The 11,696-nt window shown below is 36.0% G+C and overlaps 1 long non-coding RNA gene across 1 annotated transcript; it reads right to left on the reverse strand.

Moving 5' to 3' along the window:
* Positions 1-10,066: 10,066 nt before the first annotated feature.
* Positions 10,067-10,679, reverse strand: LOC130053373 (uncharacterized). The gene is made up of 2 exons (XR_008801934.1): positions 10,443-10,679; positions 10,067-10,233 (listed from the first exon to the last, which is right to left on the reverse strand). It is a non-coding gene; the product is annotated as an uncharacterized LOC130053373 (long non-coding RNA).
* Positions 10,680-11,696: the final 1,017 nt, after the last annotated feature.

An 11,696-nucleotide genomic window follows, 5' to 3' on the forward strand; every position in this document is an offset into this window, starting at 1 on the left:
CGTCTCCTGCGGAAGACCTTACTATTATTGTTCGCGTTCTTCTTCTTCATTATTAAGGTCTTCCATCTCCTGTGGAAGACCTTACTATTATTGTTCGCGTTCTTCTTCTTCATTATCATTATTATTATTATTATTATTATTATTATTTTTCTTGGTAGTACACGCGTTTTTCTCAGCCATTTCTCGATCGATTTTCACGAAATTTTCAGGAAAGATGTCTTTTGGTGACGAGACTTTGCTTGCAAAATTTCGTGCTTGACGTCACTTCCGGTCAGGAGTTATCTCTCTTTCAGTGACTTTTTGAAGGGCCTTGTTGTCCACACATCTCCTCCGTCAGTTTTGAAGCTAGAGTCTTGAAATTTCTGCACAAGATAGAGTAAATATTTTAGAAGATTTGTTGGGGATTTGTGGGGGATTCGATTTTACCGGAGGCGATTTGCCTAAACGCTCGCCTGGACCTGATAAAATGGATGCCAAAAATTTTCGCCGATTTTTGATCTCCAATATCTTTTTTCTTGCAAATATTTTGTTAAGACATGTAGAACAAAAGTTGTGCACATTTACGAGATCTTTTCGCAAATATCAAGATTTAGGGGCTAGCCCCTTCAATTAGGGATCTAGAAGAGCTCAAAGTCTAGATCAAATATCTCAAAAATCGTTAATATTTTGGTATAAGTCAAAGAACAAAAAATGTTCATCTCAACAATCCAAATCTACTCATATAAAAATTGAGGTCATATGTTACGTAATAAGGGATTTTAAAGGCCAAAACCATAAATTTTTTACCCCTTGTATCTCGAAAACGACAAATATTTTGAAAAGCAATAAAGAACAAAAGTTGTTCAGAATGATGATCTGAACAATATGCATATTTCGTTTTTACCCTATGTGGCCCCGTTAGGGAGCTACAGTATGGGCCCTAAAAATTACTTCTAGAAATAACTCGAGAACGGTAAAGAATTTCTAAATACTTGTTGAACAAAAAATGTTTGAAATGTCATGACCTTTCTTACGATATCAAGCAAAAGGGGCTGACCCTTTAAATTAGGGGCCCAGAAGGGTCCAAAGGTTTAGGAGAATATCTCAGAAACTAGTAATATTTTGTAATAAGTCATTGAAGCGGAAATGTTCATCTAAACGAGCTTGTTCTTATCAAATGAAAAAGTAGGTCATATGTTACGTAATAAGGGATTTTAAGGGCCAAAATCATAAATAATTGACGCCTCATATCTTGAAAACGACAAATATTTTGAAAAGCATTATTGAACAAAAGTTGTTCAGAATGATAATCTAAACAATATGTACATTTCGTTTTTTCCCTATGTGGCCCCGTTAGGGAGCTACAGTTTGGCCCCTAAATATTTCTTGTAGAGATAACTCGAGAACGGTAAAGAATTTCTAAATACTTGTTGAGCAAAAAATGTTTAAAATGACAAGGCCTTTCTTACGATATCAAGCAAAACGGGCTGGCCCTTTAAATTAGGGGTTCAGAAGGGTCCAAATGTTTTTGAGAATATCTCAGAAACTATTAATATTTTATAATAAGTTGTAGAAGCGGAAATGTTCATCTCAACGAGCTTGATCTTATCAAATCAAAAAGTAGGTCATATGTTACGTAATTAGAGATTTTAAGGGCCAAAATCGTAAATATTTGACGCCTCATATCTTTAAAACGACCTATTTTTTGAAAAGCATTATTGAACAAAAGTTGTTCAATGTGTCATAACCTATCGATCAATATCAAAAAATGGGTCTGTGGGCCTCATGGCTCGCCTGTAGAGTCGATTTTTGTCGATATCAGTCGATTTCAAAAACTTGTAACTGGTAAATATTTTGTAAGGACATATTGAACAAAAGTTGTTCAGTTTATCGAGATCTATCGATTGATATCAAGAAATAGGCCTATGGTCCTAATGGCTCGCCTGTAGAGTCGATTTTTTGTCGATATCGGTCGATCTCAATAACTTTTTACTGTTAAATATTTTGTAAAGACATATAGAACTAAAGTTGTTGAGTCTATAGAGGGCTAACAAATGACATCAAGAAATAGGCCCGCGGGCCTTATGGCTCGCCTGGAGAGTCGAATTTCAAACGAATTTCACCGCAACTTTGCTTCAGAAGCTTATGATATGAAAAATTGATTATATCTAAAGTGTCTTAAAGTCGGAAACTAAATTGGGACTCATTTGTCTTTTTTTTTTTTTTTTTAATCCGAGTGCATCAACAAATCGGACGGAAGACCTACTTGTTGCTCGCAACGAGATCGTGTCTAGTTATTATTAAGGTCTTCTGTTACCAACGGAAGACCTTCTAGTGATTCTACTGTTTATTATTATTTTTTTTCCCTTTCGTCTCCGAGACCGTTGGATGGATTTTCCTGAAACTTTCACAGATTGAAGAGAACGAGTGTACCTCGAGGCAGTTTTTTCATTTTTTCAAAATTCACTTCCGTTTGTGAGATTCGTCCGATTTTCCGGTTTTTGACAGCAACTTTGTCCAGGGGTAAACTTGAAAACCACTAAAGATAATCGAATGAAACTTTCAGGGATGATAGATCTATTTTCTCTATGGTGCATGCACGTAATATTTTTTGTCGCCGTCACTTCCGGTGGTCACCGGAAGTGATTAAATGAATCATCAATTTCAAACTTTTTTCTTTCAAATTGAAACCTATTTCGGTTTACTATATCTCGTTCTAATTCTCAAAAAATATTGACCCCACCGGAAGTTGAATCTCTAACTTCCGGTTATATCAAAGAAAGACTATTCATTCTCTCATTTTTCAGTGCCATAAATCTCGGTCATGAAACTAGTTAATGAGTTGAGTTTCACATATATTATAGTCAATATAAATGTCTAGAGAAACGTTAAATATTTTTGTGAAATTCACTTCCGGTCGGCAAATACGGCTTATTAGCTGTTTTCATTGTCCAGCGTTTTTCTCAGAAACGGTAAAAGATAGAGTCACCAAATTTTCAGAGGTAATAGATCTCACTTTGTAGGCGTGCAGTAGGGGGTTAAGAATGTCGGCCGTCACTTCCGGTCGTCACTGGAAGTGATTAATGAATCATAAATTTCAAACTTTTTTCTTTCAAATTGAAACCTATATCGGTTTTCTAGGTCTCGTTCTAATTCTCAAAAAATGTTGACCCCACCGGAAGTTGAATTTCCAACTTCCGGTTATATCAAAGAAAGACTATTCATTCTCTCATTTTTCAGTGCCATAAATCTCGGTCATGAAACAAGTTAATGATTTGAATTTGATATATGTTATAGATACTATAAATGTCTAGAGTATATTTAAATATTTTTGTAAAATTCATTTCCGGTCGTGAGATATGGGGTGGACATATTCAAACCTTGTCTTTTCACTTTCTCAATAATGAATATAGATAGACACTTGAAACTTCTAGAGTTGATCAACTAACATTAGTCCAATGTACACATACATTCAATTTTTTCATCCGTCACTTCCGGTCTCTACCGGAAGTATTTGAAAAAATGTCGATTTTCCGATTTCTTCGAGTCTGGATATATTTTCTTGATATTTTCAGGAATAATGTCTGATGAAATGACCTTGCTATAATTATTTTTGTTTTTACAAAATTCACTTCCGGTCGGAAAATATGGCCGATTTTCTGTTTCTCAAAAGGAATTTTGTCCAGCATTTTACTTCGAAAAGGTAAAATATAGGTTCATCAAATATTCAGGGATGATCAATCTCCGTTTGTAAGAGTGCAGTAGGGGGTTGAACATGTCGACCCTCACTTCCTGTCGTCACCGGAAGTGAGGGAAAGAATCGCAAATTTCAAACTTTTTCCTTTAAATTGAAACCTATACTAGTTTATTAACTCTCTTTCAAAGTGTCAAAAGAATATTGACTCTGTCGGTAGAGACGTGAAATTATCAGGGAATATCAACAGTAAAGAGTCGCTCTCATTTATAGGAAAACGCATCTGAATAGTACTTCCGGTCGTCACCGGAAGTTACGAGAAAGGAGTAAAAATTTCGATATTACATTTCTCATTCATTGTTAAGGCACATTTTCTGATACATTTAAATGGTTTTTGTAGGAATAGAAAGCTCTTAACCAGAAGTGGTCTAACGGAAGACCTACTCATTACTAGTAGTGAGTGTCTAGTTATTATTCTTTTTCTCCGGTACTTTTTTGTCCGGTAGTGTTCTCAGAAACTACAAAAGGGATCGATATGAAACTTTCCAGGATGATAGTATAGCGTTTGTAGATGTGCATAGTGATAGTCATTTTGTCTGCACGTGCATGCACGCGCGTGCACGTGCATTGCAATTTTGGTACAAAAAATGGAAAATCAGAATATTAAAGGAAGCGATAAAAAACCTATATAGGATGATAGTATATCATTTGTACATATGAAAAATAATAATTATTTTGCCAGCACGCGCACGCATGCGCGTGCACGCACATTACAAAATATGTACACTAACTTTGGAATCAGTCTAACTTTTTTGTTGTTCATTGAAATGGCTTGAAATTCATATCATAGGTAGATATTGAGACCCTCAACTGATTTGCATGGTCAAAATTACCAATTTGCACGCGCATGCACGTGCGCTTCATTTTGATTGGATAATACTAAAACGTTTGTAACTATCTTATTTATGAAGCGAATGAGATGATATTCACAGCATACGTAGACAATATGAGTATCTATATATTGGTGTAACAAAAAAATGCCAACGCACACGCGCATGCGCGTGCAACGTTTTTCAAATGTTCAATTTTTAAAGGACGATAACGTTTTTGTTTTTCATCAAATTCTATTGATATTAATGGTTTAGATGTGTCTTGGTACTCCTTACAAATTGCTGAGGTTAGAATTACTGCTCAGCACGTGCATGCACGTGTGCTGAATTCTGATTGGACGATTTTAAAATCGCTATAACTTCCTTATATTTGATGGAAACGTTATGAAATTCACACTGTGGGTATATGATACGCATGCCTGTTGAACGACATCAACAAAAATTCGGAATCATACACGCGTGCGCGTGTATGCGCGTGCAACGCTTTCTTTCATTTTTTGGTACTGAAATGACCATATTGAACGTACTACATGTAATTAAAGACTAAAATAAAATGATTTTTTGCTAGAGATTCACAAGAACATCATTTTTTAATTGGGGGAGGTTTGGGGAACATATGTAACGGTCCCCGTTACAATTAGAACTAGTTATTCTTTTTCTCCGGTACTTTTTTGTCCGGTAGTGTTCTCAGGAACTACAAAAGGGATCGATATGAAACTTTCCAGGATGATAGTATAGCGTTTGTAGATGTGCATAGTGATAGTCATTTTGTTTGCACGTGCATGCACGCGCGCGCACGTGCATTGCAATTTTGGTACAAAAAATGGAAAATCAGAATATTGAAGGAAGCGATATAAAACCTAAATAGGATGATAGTATATCATTTGTACATATGAAAAATAATAGTTATTTTGTCAGCACGCGCACGCATGCGCGTGCACGCACATTACAAAATTTGTACGCTAACTTTGGAATCAGTCTAACTTTTTTGTTGTTCATTGAAATGGCTTGAAATTCATATCATAGGTAGATATTGAGACCCTTAACTGATTTCGATGGTCAAAATTACCAATTTGCACGCGCATGCACGTGCGCTTCATTTTGATTGGATAATGCTAAAACGTTTGTAACTATCTTATTTATGAAGCGAATGAGATGATATTCACAGCATACGTAGACAATATGGGTATCTATATGTTGGTGTAACAAAAAATGCCAACGCACACGCGCATGCGCGTGCAACGGTTTTTAAATATTAAATTTTTAAAGGACGATAACGTTTTTGTTTTTCATCAAATTCTATTCATATTAGGGGTTTAGATGTATCTTGGTACTCCTTACAAATTGCTGTGGTTAGAATTACTGCTCAGCACGTGCATGCACGTGTGCTGAATTCTGATTGGACGATTTTAAAATCACTATAACTTCCTTATATTTGGTGGAAACGTTATGAAATTCATACTGTGGGTATATGATACAAATGCCTGTTGAACGACATCAACAAAAATTCGGAATCATACACGCGTGCGCGTGTATGCACGTGCAACGCTTTCTTTCATTTTTTGGTACTGAAATGACCATATTGAACGTACTACATGTAATTAAAGGCTAAAATAAAATGATTTTTTCCTATAGATTCACAAGGACATCACTTTTTAATTGGGGGAGGTTTGGGGAACATCTGTAACGGTCCCCGTTACAATTAAAACTAGTTTTTCATATGTATTGTATCCCAGGGATTGTTTATTTTGATTTGTTACCATGGATTTCATTAGTTAACGTTGCTTTGAGAATTGTTTACTGATGTAGACGTAACAATGAGGGTTTTTTAACGTGCCAATACCTAAGGTCATATCGGAGAGACCCGTGATTCTCACTGTCTGGCAAAGGAGCAATCACTACCTATTTATGTCTTAGGTTTGGTGCGGCAATGACAGGAGCGGGGCTCGAACTCACGACCTCCCGCCCACAAACCAAGCGATAGATCACTGAGCTACAGCAACCAGGTCCATGCAGGACTAGTTATTTTTAAAAATCGTAGCTAGCAATGGCGAATCCAGCCCCCCCCCCCCTCCCCCACCATGATCTATTTTTTATAGAACTGTCCAGAAAAGCATGCACATCTTATTTAGTCAGAATTCAGTAGATGCAGGGGACTTGGACCCTTGGGTTTAACATCGAGTTTGATTTGTTACAACTATTCATTGGATTAATCTTGAGTTATCGTTTATCGAATTTGGTAATGCGCGAGATGTTGAAGAGGTCATGTTCAGGAGCCACGTTTCACAGGAATGTACCGTATTTGCTAAATGTAATGGCGTGAGCCCCCCCCCCCCCCCCCCCAACAACAATTAATTGCCTTTATGCGCCTATTGTGATTAGCACATTCAAACTAGTCCCTGGCTGATCTAGATAATTCTGAACGAAAGGATGCAGTAAACTGTTGGATGTCTAGGAACTGTCTTAAGACACCTAGTGAGTCCAAGGCAAAGCCTAGTAGGTGGGGGGAGGGCGAAGTCCCCCTGAAACAAGTGGGTTCTGACAAAATAAAAGGTACATTCATGCTTTTTCCTATACAAAATAAACAAAATATCATATTTGTGAAGGGAGGGGGGGGGGGGGTCAAGATTCGCAAGATTCGTCATTGCTAGCTACATACATGTATGTTCAACTAGTCCTATATGGAACCGGTCGCGGTCGTTCAGTGATACATTGTATATATTGACCAGTACGTAACCGTGAGGTCGCATGTTCGAGTTCTACTCGTGTCATGGCTGCATGAGAATCACCCATGTGACCTTAAAAGCAGACACCCCGTGTTGCGACTGGCGTTGGCACGTTAAAGAACCCCCATTGCTACGCCACTGTGCGCTGAGCATAGTAGGTCTATTTGTGTACGCCACCGGCCTACAGCTGCATTCTCTCACCAGAGGGCGTGCTACGCAAGCTTCTGTTGTGGAGCGTAACGTAACGCCCTCTGGTGAGAGATTGCCTACAGCTGGTGACGGCTAAATATAAGTGGGACCTAAACGAATGAAATCCTTCGTAACAAATCAAAATAAACAATCCCTCGGATACAATACAAATGAAAAAATTTGCAATGCAAATGGAAATTATATAATGCAAACGAAAAAATTATATAACACAAATGGAAAATATAGAATACAAATGGTATATGATACAATATGAATAGAAAATATAGAATACAAATTTTAAAAAAATTGGCAATGCAAATGGAAATTATAGAATGCAAATGAAAAATTATACAATGCAAATGGAAAATATAGAATACAAATGGAAAATTATACAATACAAAAGGAAAATTATACAATACAAATGGGAAAGATCAAATATTGCACCATTTGGCATGCTATACACAATATACGGATGGACTTGTCATATCTAATTAATGAGATTCTAATATATTCTTGTTCTTATCGTATAAAATAACCTTGGACTGGGAAGAAGACCGAGTTTTGGTAACGAGACCGAGAACGGCCTTTACTCACTAACGCAGAACACAACTTGAATGGACTCAGTGACCTTTAAACTTTGATACGAACTCAGACGAAATAAAAAAATAGACATTGGGATGAATGCCCTCCATCTTTTCATCTATGTTTTAACGTAAATCAACAATGTATAAGGATGAATAGGATACGATAAGAAATTACAATGTAAGAATATAAATCACTTTTGGCAGTCAGTCTAATTAAAATCAGACTTCTTCTATCCGCGCCGTATACTCTGCGTATTAAGTTGTGAGCGTATTTTAGGATCTGATTTTAATTAGATTTTTTTTGGCAGTTACCTTTCTTTATCTATCATATAGACTAGGATGATCCGCTGCCCGATATTACAATATTTGTTTTTTTAAAGTACGGATCTTTTTATTATGTGAATAGATTAGATAATTCCCTGTTTCAACTGAATCTCAACCATGTATAAACTAAATTTAATCATTTAAATATTATTCCAATGAAATCATACGTCAATGTTCGTATCAATTTTTTTAAGTCGCTGAATCAAATAAGAAGATCCAGAAATAAATTTTGTCACTTATGTTAATTAATTAAAGAGATTTTTGTAAACCTATTTATCAAGGTTTCAATATTGGTATAAACCCATATTTACTACAAAATTTCCCCATTAAAACCACCATTATTTTTGCATTTATATTTACGAATCTCTACTTACAATTAATAGAAGAAACATTACCCAAAAATTGAAATTCTTCAAAAACGTCTTTTTATTGGTGCATTTCATGTATTTATGATCGATTTACATTGTTGATAGAAAATCCCAAATAAACCCAACAAAAGTCTTATATGTACGTCCAAAATATTGCGTATCCTTTGACCTCATCATAGACCTAGAATGCATGACACTCTGGACCGTGACATATAGAATATCACACTCTAATGTTGATCTCGGACCTGGGATTGGCCCCGAGATCACTCGAGGGGCAATCCCAGGTCCGAGATCAACATTAGAGTGTGATATTGTTTATATCATATACCTAAAACACAAGTTGATAAACATTTTTTTTTTTAAATGGGGGGGGGGGGGGGGGGTATTGACCCAAACATAAATACATGGTGTACTGTACAACGATATTTGACTATTTCATTCCTTCAGTGAGTTTACTTTAATGGTTATGCTTCCAGTACTATTGGCATTGTGAAACATGCTAAAGTCTGGGTTTTGTAGCTTTATTCCATTGCTGGTCACAATAATTGGATGATTAATCATGGACATCCCCTCATGTGGTCAAAAATCTGGACGTTTCAATTAACTGAACTGCTTGGCTGAGAAACTCGTCATATCTATCGCTGTGCTGTTCATGTACATGTATATACTATTAAGCAGCTCCTAGGGGCTTGCTAATGAATACTAAAATTGGAAATAAGTGAATTATTTTTATTTCTTTTTTCGGATTTACCCTTCTCGCCCGTTTTCATTATTTCATATAATTTGTAAGAGTTGTAGAACTTTGTTTACGTGGCGTCATCGTATGAACGGGAATGTTTACAGATCTGATGCTGCTATTTATTTGCTTAGGGAATGTTACCTTATACTGAAGTAAGTTTTTTTTTACCGCTTCCCATCTGTTTAGCATCTATAAGTCGCTGAAAAACGTCGGAAGATATTGGTTCTGCTTTTCTCGTTTTATTGTCAATTCCTCGGGATTTTAGATTTCAGAAATCGTTTTAAAACAGTTTTCTACATCAAAATTGCTGTAAATTAACATTTTATCTCCATTAGGACCGGGGATTTCTGAAAATGCTTCAGTATCACCCTCCATAATCCTCCTACTGTTATCTGTTGCCTAGAACGTTGATTGTTTTGAAATGAAGTTAAACGTGTTATTATATACTTTCAATTTCATCTCATCTTTTTTCTTTAAAAGTTTGCGGGCATATATCACACGATATATGCCCGGAAACATTCCGGCCCGCAAACATTAGGTCACAAACTACCAGGAAATGGAGGAAAATTCGCCTTCAGAAGCCCATGTTTTAATTTTCAGATTTTATTACCATGGCAACCAATTTTCAAAAATAATGTATATGGTTCTTGAAAGTACACATGTGAAAGATTTTAAAGGTCCATCATGACATCTGATGCTAGCCTGGAAATGGGTCGAGATACACTCAGGCACCTGCCATCCTGGAAGTAAAAAAGCAACAAAAATGAGGGAAATATACCCATTTTCAACCCATCCTAATTCAAAAACAAAAATTTTCCCAGTATAATGACAGATATCAACTTTCAGCAAAATTCCTAACCTTTCCAACAAGGCCAAATTTGCAATAGGGTCCTTGATTCCTTTTCGAGATATTTTACATCAAAGATGCAGCATGCTCTTTTCAACTTACCGTTTAAAGTGAAAGTAGAATTGCCCGCCTAGAAGTCAAACTCTCATACATCTCACAGTCACAGTTTCGAATCCCATAAAAAGGCACTGGATCAATGTAGAATGGTCACCTCCCTATATTAATACAGATATCAATAACAATGAAACTATTTAAATTCTATAAAATACTCTTTTAACATATTTACATTTTAACCTGGTCACTTTAGCTTCGTATTGGCAATTCGCCAGGTATATTGAGACTTTACGTCACAATCAAATTTCTACGCCGTTATTTTTCAAATTTTTCGTGTTTTTCATCTTTTACTCAGTTAAACCGATAAAGTTAAAAATAAAATTATTGTTAGTTTCTAAATGAAATTGAAAGTATATAATAAAAAGGTTATAGACTTTGTATGGGAAATATGACGACCTCGTTTTTTGTCGCGAACGGACCTCGCAAGCTCGGTCCATCTACGCGCCAAAAAACTCGGTCGTCATATTTTCCCATACAAAGTCTATAACCTATAATTATTGTTCTAAATAAACAATTGTTACTTGGGTTACCCCCCTTTGCTTAGATACTCGCTACAATTTAGCGCTGTTTTTGAAAACGTTTTTATTTAATTTTTCTGCTTAAATTTAAATTTTGTCGTGGAAGTAAGTATTATATTTGAAAAAAATTGTGTCTAACATCAGTTTTTAATGTAATTATGTTAGGTTTCAAAAGATTAAAGAAGAAATAGCCATTTGAAATTTGAGGGCGAGACAGCCCCTTGACAACGGGCCGAGACAGAGATATCTCGGCCCTTAGGGCGAGACAGCCCTACCTACTTGCAGCTGTCTCACCCTAGCCAAGATAGGTGTATCAGGGCTGATACACTACTAGGTATATGATATAGTAAAGGACCTCGGTGTTTAATCCATAAGATCTCTTTATCTGCTGAGCTGACGGTGAACGAACAGCTCAGTCACTAAATCTGCCTATATAGTTTGATGACTTTATATCATAGATATTCCTGAAAGAAATGGAATCACTATTTCATATTCTTCGTAGAAAAGAAAATGACAAGGAAAAACTACAAACGTCATATTTTGAGGAAACCAAAACACTGAAACAAGGTGATGGTAAGGTAAATTCTACGAAAAAGGGTATTCCTTAAGAATTCAAGAAAAGAAAAAAAGTGCAAGGTCGCGTGGTAGATGGGCGTAAGAAGATGAAAAGATAATATCTATCTATGTCTCTATCTATCTATCTATCTATCTATCTATACATGTA

This window comes from Ostrea edulis, chromosome 3, assembly GCF_947568905.1.
Source record: "Ostrea edulis chromosome 3, xbOstEdul1.1, whole genome shotgun sequence".
In the NCBI taxonomy this organism is placed as follows: domain Eukaryota; kingdom Metazoa; phylum Mollusca; class Bivalvia; order Ostreida; family Ostreidae; genus Ostrea; species Ostrea edulis.